We start from the raw sequence: 25,321 nt of genomic DNA on the forward strand, positions 1-25,321 counted from the left end.
TACAAATTCTCTTGCGAAAGATGCCCTCCAATTCATAATTGTCACTTCCTATTCATGGTTCAATAGGGAGTACAAATGCAGGGAAAAAAATAAGAATAATAATCGCACGTGGTATTTCTGAGATACCGTATGAATCGCAAGGATCGTCTGCTGGATTGCACATTATTTACGTCAATATCATAAGGGAGTTAATATTCCTATTTTTGTAAATGCAAAAAATTCTAGTCAAAGTCTAACTTGACAAGAACCTGATGCTTTTTAATGACAAGTTACATTTTTCTTAAGATGGTGTGGTGGCCATATTCCTTCTAATGTAAAAATATTTAGTTTCTTTCAATGATTCATATTACTGCAATGGCTATCATTTTCGAACAAGAAATACAAAGAAATTAAAGAGAATAAAGGAAGTCACGTGAGCAGTAGCTACAAATATGGCGTATATGCGTGAAAATACTGTAACACTATGACTGCCATTGACGGCGAGGAGGAACTTGCAATGGGGGTGGAATGTTACGGGAGGCATTCCAGCTATTAGGAAACGCAACATTGGGACAACAGCTGGAATGGGAGGAGGGGAGGATTGGCTGTCGTCTGGTAAATTTCAATGAAAAGCTTTCTCAATATCATCACAGGGTGTACACATCATTGGGGAAATACTATTTGCGAAACGTGTCGCCATGTACATCGTCAAAGTTCAGACCCAATGTCACCTTAAGGTGAATTCTGGCCTTGGTTTGACTCTTTATAATTTCACGGCTCGATTGAGATTTGAGGAGGAAAAAAAACCCAACTCAGGTGGCTAAAAGCTGAGCCTGCATTTGCTACCCATGGAATTATGACATATCCTTTGAGAAGTATCTCGGGGTCAGCGAGGTGCCACGTGTCCAGTCGAGTTGGACGGTGGCTTAAAAGCTCCAGCCCTGGGTTTTTATGAGGACTGACAGTCTGTTTATCTTGGATGGCGTTTCTTTGACATTTCTGCATGGTTTGATGCTGACTAGCTGACTTTATTAAATGAACTGCGGCTACAAAGCGATTGGAACAGAGCCATGGAAGCAAAAATAGGTAATGAAGAACAAAAAGAGGAGAAAAAGGCTCGATAAAACATCTGTGACTTGTATATGAGTGTAATTTTTTTGGGGTTAGTTCTTAAAGTAGTCATTGATCTTGTTTCAGTACCACTGACAGAGATAAGTGTCCAATTTCAAGTATGATTTTGCAATGATTTATATGAATATGTTCAGGATAACTCAAGGATAAAGACGGGATACTAATCCAATTTGCAGAATGTTTGTAATATGAAACAGTCGAAGTTAAATTGGTTAAAAATGTAGTAAAAATAGGGGAATACTTTGAATTTGGTTGCATAGCTGGGAATCTGTTTTTTCTCGCTCTCCGAGTTTGTTTATTGTTATTTTTTAATGGCTGAATAAACACCTGCGATGAAACGGTAAAGAGGAATGAGGGGGATTGAGGATGTTCTCTCTCCAGGCGGAGCTTTAATGAACAGCCTTTGAAGTGTGTTGGGATTGAGTGTCCTCTCCACAAAAACAAACGGAAACAAAACAAAAAACACAACCACCCCATCCTTATGCTCCCATCTTATACTCAGCTCTTTCCACAACTATTTTCCTATTGTATTTCTCAACACTTTTGAAAAGTTCCATCTCCCACGAGGATATGCATGGCGTGTCGACCTAACTAACCATGGTGGTCCGTCCTGTCAACACTCTAAAGTTCAAGGCCGAATTTCTTTGCATGCGTGGGGTCACTGACGCTCGCGTATGCCCTTAGCATTCCGAACGAGGTGCCGAGTTCCTCCCGGGACTGATAGGCCTCGGTTATCTCAACCCCAGCGTCTCAGTGGGCGACTTGATCGCCGTCTGCCCGGCGAGCCCACCGGCTCCCACGCTTTATCTCCTCATATTCTAGCAGGTCATCCTCATCTGGCAGGCCCTACACTCCCCAATCGATCCTACGTAATGCTATCTAAACTAAGACTTTTAGCAAGTCAAGAAGTCACTTTTCAATATGATATAGGTATTGGGAAGAATTTTGGATAGTGGACTATTGAGTTAATATATTATTTGCATTATTATGGAGTTAACATTATGGCTAAAAATGTGCATTGGTGTAAATTCCCATGAGTTTCACCTGTTGTTCGCAGGATTATTTTGCGTCTACCAATCAGATTTAATGCCTAGGTGTTGCTCTCGCTGTTTGTTTGTGATCAAGATAATCCAAGAATGAATAAATGGTTTATTAACAAACTTGCAGAATATCTTTGGAGTAAATATTTGTCTCTATTACATTTTAAGGTCATGACACAGAGGTCAGAAAAGGAAATTGACAATATTTTGGTAACGGATTATAACTCAAATGTGACGGGAATATAAATGAAATGATGAGAAGAGAGAGAAAGTTGATATTTTGGGGCGAAAAGGGCAAAACTAAAAAGGAAATAAATGTACGCAACAGTCAGGCAGCATAAGTAAAATATGGCGGAGCTTTGAATTTGACTGCTTAGGTGGATTATATCTGCAACTATCTTGGTTTTATTTAATCAGTATACATAAACTGAAGACTACATTAACCATAATATGTACTATTCAGAGGCTAAAAAGAAGGATATGGACAGTTTTCAGTGAAATTAATTAGCAGAAGTACTTTCGATTAAATTAATGATGCATTTTTGGCGCAAAGATACTTTTATACTATATTTACACTATATTGTACTTCATATTTTGCATTTCCACTGCTGAGGATGTTTAGCGTAATTTTTTTTGGCATGTGAAAGATGGCTGCGCAAAGTATTTAAATATGCAATTTGTGAATATTACAGACCTGATAATATCAAAAAGGTTGAAATACTATGCCATTTTGTGATGTGACTCATACCCAAACTCATACACAGCGATTAGCTTGAGCACAATTTCATGTAATAATGGGTCTTAAATGACCATTGGTTAAAATATATAGTATCCGCAGTAAAATTCCTGACAGCTACTTCCTCAAAAAACTGACTTTCATTGTTTTTATCGACTATTAAACATCAGCAAAATCCCTTTGGAGTTTTGGAACGTATTACAAAAAGATAATTTCCGCTAGGATGCACATGATTAAAGGTGTGTTCTTTTCCTATAACTCATTCTGCAGCATAACTGTCAATAGGACTATGAAACACTCACTTTTTTTGCCAAACTAACCTCGTTTCCTATTTGTCTGTCTGCAGTCGTGCCGCCGCGTGGACTGCGGTCGAGGCTGACACGCCCGAATGCATCTGTGGATCTCATCGTTTTGGACGGCACGGTCAGTCGGTTTCTGGCCTGCCGAGTCTGTGTGATTGCAGGCCACTTCCCCAGCAACCCGTTTACCTAAAAACAACAAGCAAAACACAGCCACTGTCATCCACAGCTTGTGCTGCCTCATGCCTGAAAACCAGCTTTGATTGTTAATCCATAAATGATTAACTGAGTCATATTTTTAGCTCCGGAGCCTTTTGGAATGATGTATTTATCAAGTGAGCCATTCACTGTTCATATTCAAGTTAAGCGAAATGTCTCCCGGAGAGATTTTAAATTTAGGATGTTTTGAAATATTCATTTTACTGCCATGGATTTCAATTCTTGAGGGATTAAGTGGAAGAGGCTTTTATATACAGGAGGTGAAAGATCAAATATATTGGGTGCCGTTGGTGTTAGACGCTAAATCAGGGGTGGGCAAACTTTTGGGCCCGGGGGCCAAATTTGACAGATGGGCCGGGTCAGCAAAAGATACGATACATATAAAAAAGTGCATCCGTTAACAGTACATATGAAACATAAACAGGAAAAAAGGACTAAAGTATTAACATACTCATCACTCATCATTAAAGTAAAATGTATAAAGTACTGAGTAAAGAAAAAAGGAATGTATTGAGAAATATTAAAGTGTAATTAAAAAAAAAAGGATGGAAGGGCTGTAAAACACGAAAAAAACAATTAAGAGTGGACAGAGCTATTGAAACTGGCTTCCGCATGACGGCGCCATCTTGGGTTAAAAATAAATAAATAAATAAAAATTGGACAACGTCGGCGGGCCGGATTAAAGAGCCTAACGGGCCGGATTCGGCCCACTGGCCGTAGTTTACCCAGGTCTGCGCTAAATGAACGTTCATTCCTCAAAATGAATTGGACACCCTTAGTTTGTCACTATTAGACATCTTAAGGCATTTAAACTGGAAGGACTGGCGTCAAATGAACAACAGCCTTCCCAGTTGAAGTGGATTGAATGTCCAGCCTGGTCAGTGGCAGCCAATGAGTTCAAATAAGCACAGAAAATCATGGAGTACTTACTTTTTTAAAAACATATATTTAAGATCACGTTGTGCCTGGTAGAATATCCACACATTTCTGCTCACTTATACTTTATGGTAATGGCTTTCTCTCCAGCTATTATTACCGAAAGCTTTAAGTAATGACAAAGTTCAAATTATATTTGTAGCTAGGACAAGAGTGGGTGGCATCATGTGAAATAGCATTTTTTTTTCCCTCGAGTTGATTATTTGAATCCATTATGCAGGAACACTATGTGGTAAAATTATGCATTTGTTTAAAAATGTGAAATCATTACAGAAAGGGCAAATGGAGCATTTATACGCATTGTAGATGCTAATAGTGGAAAAGAACCCATAAAGTAAATACATTTTAAAAAAATTTGAGGAAAAATCCCAACGAATGAGCAAATTGGCAATGGTTTAAAAAAAAGTAAAAATTGTAACATTTATTCGAAATATCCAATCTTAGGCACGACCTCCTGCAAACCCACACTTACCAGCCATCCGCCCACACGCAAAACGCGGTCGCACAGCAGAGGTTTTAATTAAAGCGTTTAAAATGCTGCTGTGTGCATGTGTGGAATATCTCAACTTTTAAATGATCTGAAGGAGTCAAGCTGAGACACTATTTCAAATTTGAGGCATTGATAAAACATGATATGCACTTTGAAATGTGACATTTTTAACTCAGTGGGTAGTAGCAGTGATTTGAAGAAAACATGGGGGGCCTGAAATCGCGTTTTTGAAAAAAATGGGGTTATAGACATGTTAGAAAAAGTGTCAGGAAAGGAAGAAAAGACAAGAGATATCATTAAACTCTTGTGATTGATGGTGATAGACGTCAGATTAATTTGTAAATCTTAGCAAAAGTGAATATTTTAGCCAAATATTTGGTTAATAATATTTGATATTTACTCCCAAACTATTTCAGGTAGGAAAAACAAGGAACAAAATCTTTGAATTTAACATTTTAAAACTTTACATTAAAGCCATTAACTGTTTTTACATGATCTAGTTCTCATTTCAAACATATTTTATAAATTATACCACTTATCAATTCCAAGTGGGCATAAATTTGCACGGAAATTTTAATCTCCCAAACTCAATCCTGTTGATATATTCTAGCACGCTAATAAAACGGCGCTTAACATGACTCGACGCGAAAGTGGCACGTTATGGCAGCTGACAACAGAGTGTAAGCAGATTGAAGCTCAGACTTTGATAGCATTTCCAATGAGTTAACAAGAGCACGTTTGGTTCTAATCTCAAGGAGCCATTTTAAGTGGTGCCACGGAGTGAAGGATAAGAAAGGTGAAGGTGAAGCGTTTCGGGTTCCTCCTCCTGCGGGTCCAAGTGTCGAGACAGACTGGTACCAAAACAAAGACGGGATTGAGATAAACCTTTCTGGTCTCCCACTGCTGCTATCTTAACACACTTTCCCTCCTTCGGATGATGCATTTTTCTATGTCCTCATTATAGATATACACTTTTTTTTTAGGGCGCGGTACTGGATCAAGTTTAGTTGAATGTAGTTCAACTGTAGTACTCATTTTTCAGTGTTGGTATTAATTGCACATACATGTATCCACATTTTTCAATGACTAAATCTATTTTGCACTGCTATTTTGGGTCATTAGCCAATTGCATTTTTATAGTAAAGAGCTCTAAATATACAAAAAAGAGTAAAATTGAAAAACTGATCTCTTTTGTCTGGGAAAAAAAGTCTAAAATCTAAGTCAAGTTTGACATTCGAATGTATACAGGCAGTAAATTGCCTAATGGACTATAATTACATATCAGTCATTTGTTTAGGAATAGGTCCAAAAAAAAGTTGGAAAATATAATTTAACAGCCTTAGAAATGAGATTTTCCAAAACTTGTGACACCCAAATAAAAGCGTGAGGCTCCTGATGACCAATCTGACGAGTCGTGCCTTCTGAAATATGAACATCAGACCAAGGCCTAGCCACGAGACTGGAAAATAAGAGCGGTAAAGAGACAAATCGTATGCAGATTCAAACAGACAAGGTACGAAAGACTGTAGACAAAGAAAATACGTGTCTGGCAATGAAAATAAAAAGCATGAAATGAATTGCCATTCTGCAGAGACTGAAATAGTCTGGGTTGCTTAGTCAGTGTCCTTGCGGTTGCGTATAACGTCTGGGCTACTTTTGCTTGATTGTATGTATTCATTTCAGGAGCGTATATAAACACTCACTCACTCGCAGATGGCGACATGAGCCAGCAGTTTCAAATACGCGGCGGCGTATTTTTGGATGTCTGGGTCCAGGCCAGCAAGTGCAAATGAATGTTTAACTCATTCATCCGTATTGAGGGTAACAGACGTCTAATCTATATGATCCGGGAGGGGCTAATTTTTGTTTAGTTTATTGACTCCTGTTTTGAATCATTGTGTATTGAATACTACGGTAGTTTCACGACTATAAGGCGCACCCCATTATAAGGTGCACCGCATTATAAGGCGCACCCTCAATGAATGACACATTTTATTTTTTTTCCAAATTTAAAGCACACTGGATTAAAGGCCCTGTCTATTTTGGAGAAAATGTAAGACTTTTAAGTCTGCCTTAAAGTCGTAAAAATACGGTATTTTTTTATGTTTACTAAGGAGCAAGTGGTTATCGCATGGGAGTCGCAGTTCTGGGGTTGAGGGTCCAATCTCAGGTGGTTCCTCACTGTGTGGAGTTTGAATGTTTGTGTGGGTTTCGTCCGGGTACTCCGGTTTACTCCCAGTTCCCAAAAACATGCAGGGTAGACTGGTTGAACACTCTAAATTGCACCTAGCTGTGCGTGATTGGTTGTGCGTCTCTTTCCTGGCCACTGATTGTTTCGACATATTGTTATCATTTTTTACACTGCCTGTGTTTACAAAGTGACTTGACAAAATGCATAATGTATTTTTCTTTTTGTTGGATTTTTAATGTAAAAAACATCCATGGCAAGCAGTGTTGCACTCTAGATGCCTTGTTTGTAGGATTTTTGTTTTCTCATGTTATATCACTTATTTTTGTTACTTGACATAATGTGTTTTTGATATGAACTTTAGAAGGATATTGTTTACAAAACAAAAATGTACACACACACACACTAAAAATCTGTGTTTGTTTGTTTTTTAGCGTTTTTTTTCAGTTGGTATTTTTTCACTGTCCCCTGCCTGGTGCCCATATTTGGCTGGGATAGGCTCCAGCACCCCCTGCAGCCCTTGTGAACATAACTGAATCGACTATTGTATTTCTAACATTTATTTTGTAATTGAAGTTTTTTTTTAAAGACAATTTGTCTATTTTTTAAATTATTTTATACTAATAACAAACATTGACCAATGCTACAATCAGTCACTGTAAGCCCTCTCAGTCCAGATTTTCAAATTGTACCATAGTCAACCTAAAAACTGAGAAAAAGTTACTAAGTCTATTCAAAACCTCAGTGAGGAACACTTCCATGGTTAAAAATATGAACCATAATGACACTTAGTAAACTTATCACCATGAATGAATATTCGGTGTGACTATCACAGCAAGAACGGAACATATAAACTGACAGCTTTACTTAAAGTTAGAACAAAAAAATAATAATAATACTGAAGCCTGATTCTGTACCCAACTACAAGTGCTGTAGTAAAAAAAAAAAGATTAAGATTGGTTTCGAATTCGAACAAGTGCCAAATTGGCATGATTTTCTTCCCCTCCACATGGAATTCATTTGCACTTCTAGATCCCACCGAGACCCCCGAGCTGGCAAAGCTGCTATTGAAATCAGTGGTCTGACTTTCTGAAGTAGTCCCCCGGTCGCGCCGGCGGGCAGATGGAGCGAGGGGGGCCGCGGTGTGCATTTAAGCGTGCCACGGCCTCTGGGGCTTTGTGTGACAAACGACTGAGTCACAAATGGGTCTCGCGCCTAGCAAGTATTATTCACAGACTGCTAATGATTTAAAAATCCATATATATACTTGAAGATTTTGCATGAGATTTCGGTTTGCAACCACAATGGCAAAAATAATGACTTTAGAACTCTCAAGTGCGCTCCTATAGTCTATTATGAAGGAACATGGCTTTTTTCACTGATCTAAAGGAAGCAATTGGGCGACACTCTCATATGTGACAGAACGCTATTATAGTTTTGACACAAAAGAATAGCTCATTTCTGTGGATAAGTTTTTTATCTTTTGGTCCTAGTTCGTTTTAATATGGCGGCTATGAGATGAGATGGCGATGTCCATATTTGTTGTCCGGCAGTGTCAGTTTCTGGATGTCTGATCATCTCTAAACCTGGGTTGTTGTTTATTGTTATGTTACTATGTTGTTATGGAAGTTGTAAATGTATCATTAATTTCACCAAGCAAAAAGTGACATTTTGATTAATACTAGTCATCTGCTTTTATTCAGGCCTTCAGAACATTACTTAGCTTCAGTTTTTTTCCTAATCTATGTTTAAAAAATGTTGATAAAATATTTCATTATTTTCTAAATTTTTCCCTTAGAGATTTATATTACATTTGAAATAATAAATTTTTATTTAATATAACTAATACAAAAAATGTTTCTTTCAAAATTAAAAAGCTAATTTAAAATATAAAATTAAGAAATACAATATAAAGAATAGTCATATATATACATATATAGAACACGTGAATAGACAAAAATATAGCCAGGAATTTACATTCTGGGTGACTAACAAAATTTTACCCCCAAGAAACAACTACATCTATAATTTAGAGCTCCCAGTGGATTGTTTTCCTGAAAGCACTCTCTGAAGAGTATATTTTTAGCACTAATAATCCAGAAATAATCACAAACCATAACAACACTTTTGCTCTGACTACAAAAGGTGTTTGGGTCACCTTTTTTGGGGGGAAGAAAAAAAAATCTAAAGTATTTAGACGTAGCAGAGTAATGATGATGTCAATGCCTTTTTTTTTTTAGCTTTCATCCTCCATTACGTTCCGCAAGGAAAAAAAACCTCATCTAACAATTCCCAAATGTTTATCATTCTCTTCCGAGACCGTTTCTAATGACGACCGTTGACCCAAATGACATCACGGTTGGCGCAAATCCTGAAGTCCAATTATTCCAAAAGAGATCCTAACCTGAAATATTTGACAAACTTATGTTCTTTAAGCCTGAAATGTGTATTTGTCCTTGAAAAAAAAAAAAAAAAAACATCCAGCTGAGAGTACAGATGTGACAACTTTTAATCGATCCACAGCGAGTTTGTGCGGCCAAGCGGATTCTGCGAATTGCTCAGCTGACTTGTCTTGAATGTAATGATCTCAATTTGACCTTGTCAAGGCTCTCTTTTAACTTTTACTGTTTCAGTCAATTCAAAAATAGTTTCTTCCAGTTTGTTTACTCCATTAGCAATCCGACTGCAATCCATTACTTATTTAAAACAACCTCCAATAAATACTGCCCTTAAAAATACCCCATTTTTACTAAAATATACAAAAACACAAATTTCTTATAAAATGTACGCACCTTACAAGCCATAAAGTACCATAAATCAAAATCCAATTAGACCCAGTTGACCATTTTTTTCCTCGTATCAAAACATATTAATATTTACCATTGTTTTCCTCTTATCAAAACATATTAATATTTACCATTTTTTCCTCTTATCAAAACATAATAATATTTACCAATAAAAAACAATTTGTAAATGTTCTCATTTAAAAATGGATGCATATTTTTACCAAAAAATAGTAGACCCAAAACAAAAAGCACCCAATCTTTGGGTGGTCCCTGTTATTTCAACAGCTGAGCCTTAGCTAGACATCACTACAAAGCCTTTTTGATCCAATTCCTCTGACGCAGCCCTTATGTTTTAACATTCACGGCGTATATTTACCTTCGTAAGGGAGGTGAAAATCCTCATTAATAACTCGGCGCTGTTTTGTCTGCGAGCTGTCAGGCCGCTGTCGCCATTCGCCGAGCATCACGGTGATTCCTGCACCATGTATCAAAAGGACCAAAATTTAGAAAGACGGAATCTCAATATCATAGGCAAATATTCATTTTTCACGCATGGATGCAAGAACGCCGTGCGGAATTCCCAAGTAAGCAAGATGGAAGATACTTGTGGGTAAATACTGTAAGTGTGCATTTGTATCATTTGCAATGCATTGGTATGAGAGGGTTGAATTTCATCCACTGAAATGTTTTGATGACTGAGTCAGAAGGATGCTGTTAAAACATCATCCCTTTATATCTGTTTATGAAAAGAAAAATAATCGTTCATTGTTGTTTTATAATCCCTACTTTTAAATCAGCATGCTGTGAAGTAAATTACACCATTGACTCATTATTTTCTTCACACTTCAACATGAATAAGTCATTTTGATGAAAGTGGACTCACTAAGATGGAAAAAGCAGATAGAAAATGAATGCATTTCTATGAATTTTTAGCCTGTGTGCTGTATACAAAAGTTCAATTCAGTGGCGCAACTAAAAATGTTTTTTTATAAACATTGATTTCTTTTGAGAGGTTCAAACCCAATGCCTTAATTTGCAAGTACAAATATAGTCATTCCAAATTGTATTTGTATTGAAATGTACGACGAAAACATTGGAAAATCTTACATTTGAAATAATGCCAAAAAGATAACAATAGAAAATATGAATTATAAAGACAATAATTAAAACATCTTTCAATGAATGATTGGATTTACTGTCTGTCATGTCAATATCCCTGAACGAGTTAAATTGAACTTGGACATCAAAATTCATGACTGAACAGAAATTAATGTCGCAACCTTTAGTTTGAAATTGTTATTAGCTTGCTTACATTCATTCTGTTAGTTTTAATTTGTATATTTTATACAATGACAATATTTTATGCTCGAGAAGAGCAGTTTGTAGGTCTCCCTATTTCCTGCAAGTACCTTGACTAATTTTCCAAGCAATGCATCAATTGAGTTTGACATGGCATCAACATGCAGGCTGCCAAAACATCCAACATTAGAAATGGCGTGCCTTCCCTCCTGCAGAAACCATAAATCACGAAGTGTCTTTTTAGTATCGACCTCTTGATGAACCTCTCACTTAAAAAGCAACAAAAAAAGTCATTTACATAGCTTAAGATGGCCCACACACACACACACACACACACACACACACACACACACACACACACACACTGAATCGTGTACAAGCAGACACCTGAGAGGTCAAAAGTTGAATTTTAGTGATTTCACTTTTAAGGGAGAAAAGTCACTTTGTAGACTAAACTTTATAAGAAAGTGCCAGTAAAAGTATTCCTAATAAATGATGGGAATAGATGTGAAATCCCTTTAATTTTACCATTCATATTATAACATTAAAGTTTCTATTTGTGTATTCTCTTCATATTACAAACTTTTGTCACTTTCTAGGGTACTGAAAAATAAGAATTTTTTGAAGAAATGTTGGAAATGAATATTTACTCTTATCCTCTTATCCTGACAAAGATCGCAGGGGGTGCTTGAGCCTATCCCAGCCATGGCCAGCAAATCACAGGGCACAAGATAGACAACCATTCATCCTCACAATCATACCAAGTGTCAATTTAGTGTTCAACCATCTTACTAGGCAACTTTTTGGGATGTGGGAGGACACTGGAGTACCTTTATTAAACCCGCAAAGCCCTAGGAAGAACATGCAAACTCCACAAAGTGACAATCCACCTGGTTATGAACCCTTAACCCCCATATTTGTCGCCCCAAAACAGATACCAACTTGCCTCATTGACTACCATTGAGTTACCATAGCTGTCTAATGCATTACAACTGTTCAATTCAAACGAATGGAAAGTCTATTAGCGTCAATGGCAATGGGAGCAAATTCCCTGCCAATACGTGAGCCCACACAGATGGTCCGGGCCCAACAGAGACCTGCTAAATGATTCAGACACCAGGCCGGTCGAAGGATGAGAGCCACTTGAAACTCTGACCGAGAGAGCAGAAAGGCTGCCGCCATTCAACGTGTGCGCTGGACCTTGTGCACATTTTCTCTAAAAGTAGTCGGAGCAATGAAAAAGAAAGCTATTTAAAGCCACTCACAAACCAAGCTAAAATGAGGGCGGCTTGCAAGTAGGTGGGTGGGAAACTCAATGAGAGAAGGGAACAAAAAAAAGAGTGCTTTTTAGATACATCAGGACATTTTGAAGACGTTTATATTGCTAATATTCAAAGTAAATGGTCCTGGATAGAAATTTCCTTCCTTCTGGGGAACAATGGAGTCTATTTTGATTTAAAATAGATGTAATCGCAAATAGTCTTTCCAGTAATCATTTCGTAGAAAGACAAAAAGATTGTGCATTTGTGGATGTTAGTGTGTGTGTGTGTGTGTGTTTGTTTTTTATTAGACAGCAGCTCATGTGACGCAAGATGGCAGAAGGGAATTTCATATAAAAGATTAAAATCCAAACACAAGGATGTTCAAAATGAATCTCTAGACGGTGTTTGGGTTTTGATGAAATGTCATGAAATGTCATGAAAAGATGTCGGCGATTTCACTTGTGCTGGTTGGTATATACGTGTTTATTTGATAACATTTGAAAGGAGGCGATAGATCACTAGCTGCTATTGACGGTTTTAGGCGTCCATTAAATTTTAACTGAAAGGTCAGAAATCAAAATAAAACGCAAATGAAATGACATTTATAAATGATGTGAAATCAAAATATACTTAATAAAACGGATGAAAACTTCCAAAAAGTAGATTAAAACTAGTTGTTATGAATTAAAAAAACATTCACATTTGTTATATTTTCATTATTTATACATCTATTTCTGTTTTAGGCAGCTAATATTTACTTTAATTTGGGTTTCAACCATCGGTGCTGGTTACCGCATTCCGTATTATTGTTTGTCCAATCACGTGTGTGCTCTCATGTTTGATGAGGAGGGAAAAAAGGCTCCAGTAAGTTGGCCAATATTTAAAGGGGACTCAGTCAAGTGGTGGGCCGCAGAATGCTTTGCTTGTCTGCTTTTAGTATAAGTCACTCAGTCATCAGAGGTTAAATCATTTTTGAACTGGGAGTGGCTGTTAGTGACATTGACTGTGATATTAACGGCATTAATGGCAACTCATAAAAAAATATTGACTATATCGGACGAGATGATTAAAGTTAGGGTACATTTAATGTCATTAATGGTGAGAGACTGACTATTCCTGTCAATGGTGGCCAGTGAGTTAAAAATAATTGCATTTCTAAATAAATGTGTTGTTTTGATTGGCCCCAATAGTCTGAATTTCAATGAAAATTAAGATAATATCTTGTCAAATTTTTCAAGGAGATGAAAACTAATAGCTATACTATGATAATTTGCAAAACTCATGAAGAACTGCAACTGATTCCCTTTCATTGACATTGACAGTATTGATAGCTGTCCAATCTATTTGGCGTTCAAATGGATTGAAATGTTGCCATTAATGGGATTAAAAAGGTTCATTAGAAGTCAGGTTCTAACATTAAATAGTATAAATGAAAAGTTTCAACTCGTTCCAATGCATAAAAGCTTTAATTTAAAAAATAATAAATCCAAATATGGAATATTTTTCAGCCGTAATGTCAGTTTCCAACATAAATACTCTTGACTTTGCACAAAAGAACTATAGAGGAACGGAATGTACACTACTATTATTATAGACCATTAAAAGTAGTAAATCTCCAGTTGTCAAAAAATTATATGTACGCAAGTATCCTGTCCAGCATAAAACAAAAAAAAAGGGCACCGATGTTATTAGTGGTCGCTGTGGTTGTGTGAGTTTTTCCCGTAAATGAGATGAAACAAAATGGCTCCAAAGTTTCTTTAAATCCAATTCATTGGGAAACTCTTGCTCAAAGTCTGCTTTGTACTAACTGTTGCATAAGTACATGTTTGCCAAACTTGCAGTCAGAGAGGGCTCGTTGTCGGACCCGGCTCTAAAAAAGTGCGCTCCATTTTTTTGACCGCAGTCTGAAAATGCAGTTTAATGTGATTTTTTTACTAGCTCGTCTGTGTTTAGTTGGAAAATACAGTGTGTTTTTTCTCTCTTTTCCAGTGGCCATTTTTAATCAAGCTTCTACAGAGATTGTCTTGGGGAAATCCCATCCCTGAGGTCATTTGGTGATAAATGTGGCCTGAAATGCTCATCTTGAAAAGAAACAGATGGAGGCAGGTGTGATAAAGAGAAAATGGGGCAGCCGTGGTGGTGATTTGGTGTCGTTTATGGAACTAGATTGATGCAATGATTTCTTTCACTGGCAGAATAGTAGAAAGTACATAAATGTGTTTCACGGAATTTTTAGTAGGCCTGGAAGTATATACTGTATCAATGTCCATTCACAGTATAATATACTATTATAGTAGAGTAGAAAACAGTAAGGATTCAACAAAGTCTAAAAAGAACGATTTGAAAACTATTTTCCAAAATTGGGTTCCTCTTTTTACTATAATACCCTTTAAAAAACATTGCAGTTATGCCTTTTTCTTAATATTCAATCAAATGGCTATAATGGGAATTGTGTAATTTCTCTTTAGGTTTTAGTAACATTGCATTAAATGACATGTTTATTTATTATTAGTATATAAAACGAATGGAAAAAAAATAAAGGTACAACTAGTGTTGCTTACTGGTACATTCAAATAAGCCTGCTATAAAATATCTCTATCCTAATTATCGTTGAATGCCCCGTAGCGCAATTCTGACGTCAAATCAATAAGCTGTATTGACCATTCAACATGAACATTGCTTGGCAAAGGGACAAAATCAATAGGGCACACGTTGGTGCTACTTTAACTAGACTAGATACTCGCCACACAAAACAGGTTCATTAACGTTTATTTATCATATTAGCCCTTTCCTAACCATCATCTCTTATTCTAGACATCTAACTAGTTATGTTTATTGTTGGTTTTCAATTTGGGAGCCTGACTGATTTCCCTGAAATGTTTATTTGCACGGAAAACATTTGGACAGGTCATTAGTCACCACACAAACAAGTACGTGCCGTCCCCTGCAGGTTACGTTCACTTGAAAATACACGACAGCGTACTGTAAACAAGTACGCTACCACTGTGAAGAATGCACACCAACCTTGGACAAAGTCACTTTGGAGTCGGACGTGGCGACGGTTTCCCGAACGGAGGTGCGATCTGGACGGCCGGGTTGCGAAAACACCCAGAAAGGCAAACACCGGCTTGACAAGGACGCCGTTTGTTCGTGGGCCAGAACTTTGGCTGCTTCTTCTTACAACCCTGTGAGAGGTGAACAAGGTTACAAGTTAGAGATGGCGGAAGAAGTCACTTTTTATATCATTGGCTGCCATTGACGGAGATGGACGTCTATATACAAGCATATATACATACATATATATATATATATACAAACATACATACATATATATATATATATATATATATATATATATATATATATATATATATATACAAATATATATATATATATATATATATATATATATATATATATATATATATATATATATATATATATATATATATATATATATATATATATATATATATATATATATATATATATATATATATATATATATATATATATATATATATATATATATATATATATATATATATATATATATATATATAGAGAGAGAGAGAGAGAGAGAGAGAGAGAGAGAGAATATAATATATATATAAGAAGTGAAGTTTAGTACCATTAACGGTGACACCTTCACAGTCAATGAGTTGAAAACGATAATTGACTTTCTAAAAGCATTTTTCACCCAAATATATATCAATCTATTGATGAAACTACCTCAAATCAAGATCATTTCTCTGTATTACTTCAATGAGATTAAAAATGAAGTGCCCCAGATGGTGCCTTAACAAAAAAAATGACTATAACTTGCCATTCCATTGATAGCGACCAACATTCAATCACAATATTACCACTGTAAATTCCACTGAAATAGTTAAAATTAGAAGCAACAGCATTTGCCTATCGCTAACAATCGGGCTTGCAGATTGCACACGAAACAAACAGGAAGAAAGAATGTTTGCATGATAAAACTATGAGAATTTACAGTAGAGGGGCCGCTTAATTCCGAGGTAGTCTCGCCAACTTTAAATGCAAAGTATTGGGACTGAAAAACCATTATTTGGCACACAGCGTGGCGAATATTTGAGGAAAAGATTGCGGCTCATAAAGCATAACAAGCTCACATTTCTGAAAACAATCTGCCAGTGTTTCAACAGAGGAGCGAGCGGAAGAAAAATAAAATGTGGGATTCCACATTTTGGCCTCGCTGGAGTTCAACGTTTTCTTGCATCACCCTAAAACAACAAAAGGCAAATTGCAGAATCAAATGCCAAGACTCAACCAAGTCAAATATTTGACTTTGGGGGGTAAAGTACAGCCATTAACCCTTTCAAAATTGGGGGTTTGGCAGTAGCCTGCTTATGCAAGACCGTGTAAAGATGGACAAACTTTCTATCTAAATATATATTAATAAAATATGAATGAATAGAAAATGAACATTTTAACCCTGAGTTTAATTGGCGCATGTGGTGACCTATTTTTTTTTTTTACGTAAAATTCCATTGACCAAATATTCGGATTTAATAAGTGTTTCTGTTTTTCATCATTTGCACGTGCGAGACGTCCCTAATCTGGGACCCTCAAAGCTTCTGCAAGGCACCCCTTTCTTCCTAGATTATCTCTGGCATTCCACATCTGGAAGTGATCGAAAGAACTTCTTTTTCTCCGTAATACACAAATATGTAGGACAAAGTGCACTTGAAAGGAAGGAAATAAGAGTCTGACTGTATGGCTTGATTTCAATGCATTTGTTTTCCCATGTTCAATTTCACATTGCCTCTATTGGTTTGCTTAATTAAAAGTGTTGCTTGCTGAGAATCCGTTCAGGCTGTTCTCAGTCTCTAAGGTAATTAAAGTCATTCTTTAGTAATATTCCTAAATAAACGCTTTCCCTCTTGACTGTTTGAGAGATAATTGGAAGCATGTGCTTTCAAAACGGAGAGCTTTCTGCAAGCCTTTTTACATTTTACTTAAATGTTTTGCAGCCGCTGTCTGAAAACTCATCGGTTGCCATTGACAGCAACGAATGCGCGGTTTCGCCGGGAAGTGACGGTTTTATTTAGAAATTCGAGAAGGATGGCAAAATGGCAAGTCTGATGGATTACGGCATGTGGTTTCCTCAGAAACCCAAAAGAAGGGCTCGACTCCCGTGTTGGGTTGATTCGGGTCATCGGGTTGGAATCGTATCTTGACGAGAAGTGACGAGACTGTTTAAGGATTTGCAAAATGGATGGAGATGGTTTCTGTTGATTTCATATGGGTTGCATCAGCTGAGGACAGATCCAATGCCACTATCGAAGGTGTCTTTGCAAATTTGGTCTTCAAGTTGCTGTTAAAGTGCATTCAGTGAGTAAACCAAAAGACCAAGTCAGAATGATGATGATAGGCCAAAACAGATGTACAACAAATACTCATTGTAGAATAAAGAATACAGAACATTTTTTTTTTTTGTAATGGAATTAAGTTAGAACTTCTAACTTCTCGGATTGGTGGGGACGAATATCTAAGTTTCTCTGATTTGTGTCCACATCAAAATATATACAGATATACATATATACAGATATATGTATACATATATACAGATATATGTATACATATATACATATATACAGATATATGTATACATATATACAGATATATGTATACACATATACATATATACAGATATATGTATACATAAATACATATATACATATATACAGATATACATATATACAGATATACAGATATACATATATACATATATACAGATATATGTATACATATATACAGATATACATATACATATATACAGATACATGTATACATATATACAGATATACATATACATATATACAGATACATGTATACATATATACATATACAGATATACATATATACAGATATAATGTATACAGATATACATGTATACACATACATGTATACATATACATGTATACACATACATGTATACATATACATGTATACACATACATGTATACAGATACATGTATACATATACATGTATACACATACATGTATACATATATGCATATAAGCATATATGCACATATACATATATGCATATATACATATGCATGTATACATATGCATGTATACATATGGATATATACACAGGCATGTAGAAATATGCATATATACAAGGATGGTTGATCATGTTTCACTACGTTTGACGACTCTAAATGTCCAATCCAATTTGAATAGGAGGGTTGGCAGCGATCGAGCACGTTGTCAAACCAGTTGATGGATTATCAACACATGGTTGCGGCTCGCCGGGGTGCACATCTGTTGGGCGTCCGCACAGCTGCAGAATGACGACACCATTTGTTTGACTTTGCAAATTGAACTGGCGAGATGTTTGCGACTCTTTGCGAATACGCAAGTCAATCAGGAATGCGACCAGCGCAACAAAAGCGGCGCCTTGTTTGAGATTTTGAGAGGCGAGCGCTCGTGGTTTGGGCTTGATGGGGTTAGATTAACAAGAAAGGTGGTTTAGACATCTTTCAAAAGTAAGAATTAAAGACCCCATTAAAAAATCAGATGAATGTACTACATTGAAAAAGTAAGTCAAATATAAAAATACGAATGCTGCCTTTAGTTCCATTCCCATTTGGTAAATTCCATGCATGGAAATATCATGGAGTTGGAAAGTATTGCCATGAGAACTAAGGAAGTTTAAAAAGTGCCAAAGCCACCAGAAAACCGACATGTCAGCCATAACGTGACATCATCCGGCTTTCAAGACTCTCTCTCCGTCCTAAATGTGATGACGTAGCCCAATGTTGAGAGCGAGAAAAATAACAGTGCCTCGCTTGAGTGAAATTCTCTCGCGCTCCCTCAAGTGCGTCAATGTGGATATTTGCCCTCTTAAAAGCATTTAGCGACACAACCTGACATTAGCAGTTCACATTGCTCCCAAATTAGATTGACTTGGGTTTTCTTTGGCAGCGCTCCCCACGACACAAAAACTCGCACGTTGTCTGGACGCCGTAATGACAGACACATGGTGTTGAAACATTAGGCCTCCAATGTTATTCTGAGCGTACTTTGCTTTCGCTGCCATTGACGGCGTTAGACTTCCAACTATATTCGTTCGCCGGCTATTTTTTAATATACCTGAAGTAAATGTACAATGACTTTAACGCAGGGGAAATGAACATTTGATTTGTTAATGATTGATTCAAAATGATTCATTCATAGCTGCCAACCTCCACAAATTGCTCCCATTCATTAATGATTGCAATTCCCCTTGTCAAGCGATAAAAAAACGTACAGATTTATTTACAATAATTTATAATAACATTTACTTAATTTATAATAATATTTATTTATAATATTTACTCATTTAGAGCGCACTTAAATGGTCTAAAATTTTCTCCAAAATCAAAACAGTAGACTGTCTGGGTACATTGCTTGCTGACACAATATATTTTTATAGCATATTATGCTTAAAACATGACAGTATTATCATGTCTATGGCTATGGCGGTTTCATCTGCTTCCAATGACCGAGACGACCCGAATTAGAACTTAAATGTGTATAACGAGATCGGTTTTACAAAAACCTACTTTAATAAATCCTGTACAAAAGTTGCACCCAATTTGACATGATCTAAACATGTATAAAATACGGAAAAATGTATGAGTTGACGGGTATGTTAATCTGAGAGTCAATTTATCGTCCATTAATGATGGAAGGCCAAATCTGTCCTACCAAAGAAAAACAAAACAAGATGAATTTGATACCAGTGATATTTCTAGAGTAAAATAGGGGTTGAGTATTTCTGCAGATTTGTCTAGTTAAGGTCATTTGGTTCAGGTTCTTATCTGGGCGAGCTAAAATAACTGTTGGTGGTTTTCAATGCTTATAATTGTAGGCACACATGTGGTAGTAGTTAGCGCTATACATACTTGCCTATAGAAGCATCCACTGTTGTTTACTTTTGTCTTATGATAGAACTACAAAACCACATTGAATTATTAGATGTAGTGTTGTAATTAAAGGGAGAAAGTGAACCCAGAAACTTTTTTCGCTTCAATTGACAGCGTTAAAACGTTCAATACATTTGATCTGGGTGGGTCGGCATTAGTCGAGTTTCAGAATGCGAAAATAACAAGAGGGTTTTGACCGCAAATGATGGCAAGGCTGTTATTATGGCGACTTGAGTGCTAGCTAACAGTTATAGAGACTGACGAGTGCACACAATGGTCTTTTCTATATATAAAAAGGTCCAAACTTGCATTTCTAAATGTGGACAAATTTTCGATGACTAAAGTTGAATTGTGCAAAGAAGTGCAAAAAGGCAGCGGTGTTGAAATGTAAAGTTGCCAGAGTTGAAATGCAACACCATCCTGTTACTTGTAGGATTTATGATCGGGGTTATTTGCCAGGCGTTCCGCAAGCGGATCAGTTGTCATGTGCGCTCTTATGTGTTGCAAAAAAGAACTCGTGCTTAGCAAGGGTTGTGATAGATAAAATCATTTCAAATATATATCAGAACTCTAAAAATAAGACATTTCATTTCTTTACTAAATGCACAGAATGCAGTTCATCTACAAATATAATATCCATTATTTATAGCTCTCTATCTAACCCTGAACAAAAACATTTACCAAATCTTGATATTTGTACATTTTAAGGGTCGTGATAGATAAAATCACTTCAAATACATATCAGTACTCCATAAATAAGACATTCCATTTCTTTTCTAAATCCACAGAATGCAGTTCAACTACAACAATAACATTCATTTTTTTTATAGTTCTCTATCTAACCCTGAACAATTTTCTTTTACCAAATATTGATATTTGTACATTTTTGGGGCAATAATTTCAGTCCTCATCTGTGATCACTACTTGTTTAAATACATTTATATTTGCTTATCTGACTACAAGTAATTAACATGGATGTCCTTTAATTATTGCTATAAAAAATGTGTCTCCAAAATGGTTTACTTATGCGCCAGATGGCTCCTTAAACACAGCTGACAAAAAAAATGAATTCCAAAGAAATGTAATACTGCCATTTTCCCTTCCCAGTCAAACTTCTTTTCCGTTCTACTTTCCTCAATGTTCCCTTCAAAGTCGTGACATTCGTCTGCGATCAATTGCAACCAATTGACATCAAGCATGTCAGATCACCCTGACAGCACGACTAGTACGCCACAAAACATGGTCGAACATTGTCAGGTCATCTCGTCTCCTGTGGGTCTATATGACAAGTTCAATTTTCGTTTTTGTGTAGATTTGAGTGCTTTTGTGAAATTTTAGTCCATTTTAGAGCTGTATTCCAAGGAGAAAATTCAGCTTTGGTGACAATTTGTGGAAAAGCCTTAACATTGATGGATAAAATAGAAAGTATACTAAAGAATAAAAGGGATTAGTATAACATTTTGGGTCAGTGTGGTCACAGAGATCTGAAATATGTATTGAATGAACAAAGTAGTTATTATCAAACTTTCAGGATAATTGGTAATAACCCAAGTGACAAGGTCAAAGGTCAGAGAGGTCAGAAATGTGTTTGTGTTCAAGACAACTCGAGCACAAATAAAGGGATTATTATAAAACTTCCAGGATATGATTGCAATAAGAAAAAGAAGGGGGCAATAGGATAACCTTTTGGAGTAATGAGGGCAAAGGTCACAGTGGTCGCAAGAACAAATGAGGGGCTTATTCATTTTGCAGGATTTGTTTGTAATATTTCAATTGTAAACGTGCATTGGAAGCAAAAAAAATTATACTGACAAAAGGGGAATATGATTATTTAAATGGATGTTTTTTTTCCTCAAAGAGTGCAGTAATCAAAGATTTTATTTATCCAATTAATAATTTAATGCATTTTTTTTAACATGAGTACATTTATTATTATTTTTTCACAGTTTTAATACTATATAAAATAATAAAACATTTTTAAAGCCAATGAGCTCATTATATCATCTCCTGTGTTGTGTTTTATTCCATCTAAACAGAATTTAGCCTAATTTTAGGGATTCTGACCCTAAATCATGATTAACATTTAAGCCATTTGGTGATGTTATTGAACTAATAAAATAGTATGAGACTACATATCTGTGATATAAAGTCATCCGCTTGATTGCCTCCTCGCCATTAAGCAACACACTAATATCTGCCTCTGTATCACAATTATGGGCTTCTTAATTAAAAAAGTTAATTAGGCCGCCTGTAATTGCATATTAACAGGCGGGGAAATGGGGAAAGCAACACGTGTGTGTGTGTAAGTGTGTGTACAACATTATACAGTGGAGTGTTTGTGTATTGGATGGGAGAGGTCACACATGAAGGAGAGCTCATTGAGGAAGATTAGAAATTAACTTATAGCTTGAAAGGTGAGCTTTAGAAACTGTTTCAAATCTACTGAAACTCTCTACTTTAACACTGTTAAATACTCAAATACTGATATAGTATTGTCCTTTCGTTAAATAAATCGAACTAAAAAAATGGCCAATCTTGAACCCGCTAAAATACTTCCTGAATACTCCAAAATCCTCTCTAAAAATGATCATAAACTCTGAAATCCATTAAATTCCTCTCTAAAACTAATCAAAATACCTGAAGTATGCTGTGGCAATGTTGAAATATGCTTAAACATTCGGAAAAACTCCCTAAAATGACACTAATATGCATTAGAGATACTAAACTTGTCACAAAAAGTAGCCTATATATTTGGATATGGTGTTAATGATTCAAAATGTAAAACCTAGTCCAGGGGTAGGGAACCTATGGCTCGGCAGCCACATGTGGCTCTTTTGATGGGTGTTTATGGCGCTCTGCTGGTCACTACATCTATGGTCGCTTTAATCTTCCAGTTTTTAATTAAACTATTCACATGCATGCATGCGTGCATCCCATTTATTAGCATCAGGGTAACAATTTTGTCAACATAATTCTGACTTTTTCTACTTTAAAGGCAGTGAAATGACTAAAAATGCATGCATTTTCATATATTTTTACTTTTAATAAATCCTAAGTATGGCTCTCAATGAATAACAATTGAAAATATGAATTGTTCATGGCTCTCTCTGTCAAAAAGGTTCCTGACCCCTGACCTAGTCCGACTCATATTGACTCTACTTTTTATCATGCAGAGTTGATATGTTAAACACATAGACGCCCAAATCAATTTGAACTGGGGGTGGTTTGGACGAACTTTGTTCATTGGTCAGTTCATTTTCTTATGTCATCATTTTCAACCCTTTCTCACCTCCCTTACAAAAACTCACCAACTGTTAGCATCATCGCTTTAAACCGCTTTCAGTCGAATTCAGCATCTCGGAATAGCGAAATTCCTGACGCAGAGTCCGTCTGGGATGCTTCTTTGTTTTTTTTTTCCTCCATCATGTGGCCGTCTGGCCTCCTCTGCCACGATCTCTGCCGGACGCAAACTGGAAAGACAGACAAGAGAGTCAGTGTGTAATGAGACTGGAAGGGCGCGCCAGGGCCAGGCTCGGCACAGTCAGGCAGGCACCTTATCAAAGCTGTGGGAAAGCCATGTTCCAAGCTGAGTCAACTTGGCCGCTTCTGAGCTCAAATATTTGAGCAGCCCGAGTGCCACTGGCGAGGCATCAAAAGCTCGCTCTGGTCCAAAACTAAAAATCTGCAGAGATGTTCAGGATTTCATACTCATGCACAACTTTTTGCTTCTTTCCTCATTCCAAACTTTAGTCGGTCGGCAGAGTATTTGATTTGGGAGATGGAAAATATCTGACGGGCACCCATCGTTCAACTTCATTACACTAAATGCTCCATCTAATTTTCTGAACCGCTTTATCCTCACTAGGGTCGCGGGGGGTGATGGAGCCTATCCTACCTAACTTGGGGCCGCTCGGGTTGGTTCGCAGGCCGCTTTAACGTCAACTTGATTTCACGTGGGCCGGACCATTTTAGATATATATATATTTTTTTGTAAATGGAATAAAAGCCCTGTATGATCAGTTTTTATAGAACTAAAACAATGTTTATTTGAGCTTTTTTTTATTTATATTTCCAGATTTTACAAATTATTTTTGGACTAATAACACAGAAAAAATGATTAAAAATGGAAATTGTTGATTTAAAAAGGGGGATAATCCGGAAATTTAATATACATCTATACTCATTTGAAATTGATCCTAAAACAGAAAGTCGGCACTCAGGATTTACTTTCCCGGGCCACACCAAATGATGCGGCGGGCCAGATTTGGCCCCCGGGCCGCTACTTTGACACATGATGAAGCGTCCAATCGGCCTACCCTGCATGTATTTGGAATGTGGGAGGAAACTGGAGTACCCAGAGAAAACCCACGCAGGCTCAGGAAGAAGATGAACCGGCCTGGATTTGAACCCAAGTCTCAAAATGCGAGACCGACGCACCAACCACTCAACCACCGGACCGTCCACACTCAATGTCACTTTAAAATGTAATTTTTCCATCATAATTATGTGCGATCATCCCTTCCAAATTGGCTGTAATCATGGTGGATTAGTTGCTTATTGCGTCAAATTTAAAGGCGATAGTCAAAGTTAGTGATCATTCACTTATGAAAATAAAAGCACTAATACAATATGAAGAAATAATGTGATAAACACGCACCTGAGATTTGGACACGCGTGTTCACTTCTATCAGTGGATCTTCTTTTGTGGTTGTTTACTTTTGATGACAGAACCCGTGAATCCCAAATAAAGGAATATGCAAGCGATGCTTGCTTTACTTTATATTATAAAGATACAATCAAGTTTAGTTTATCTATAAATGTAACTGCTGGTTGGTGATGAACACGCGACACCTGACAAACAATTCTACTTCTTCGGTGTATTTCCTACAGAGCACTACTGCCACCTAGTGGTACAATGTGTCTTGACTATGAAAAAAGTATAAACAGTCAATTTTAACAAATATCAAGAAAAGCACGTTTTACAAATGTTTAAATAACTTAGTAGTTTTT

General features: G+C 36.5%; 1 long non-coding RNA gene across 1 annotated transcript; it reads right to left on the reverse strand.

The window, feature by feature from the left end:
* Positions 1-3,212: 3,212 nt before the first annotated feature.
* LOC144215040 (uncharacterized) lies at positions 3,213-25,193 on the reverse strand. Its single transcript, XR_013330338.1, has 6 exons — positions 24,969-25,193; positions 23,865-23,993; positions 23,620-23,781; positions 15,390-15,550; positions 10,181-10,279; positions 3,213-3,374 (listed from the first exon to the last, which is right to left on the reverse strand). It is a non-coding gene; the product is annotated as an uncharacterized LOC144215040 (long non-coding RNA).
* Positions 25,194-25,321: the final 128 nt, after the last annotated feature.

This window comes from Stigmatopora nigra, chromosome 21 (assembly GCF_051989575.1).
Source record: "Stigmatopora nigra isolate UIUO_SnigA chromosome 21, RoL_Snig_1.1, whole genome shotgun sequence".
NCBI classification, from domain to species: Eukaryota; Metazoa; Chordata; class Actinopteri; order Syngnathiformes; family Syngnathidae; genus Stigmatopora; species Stigmatopora nigra.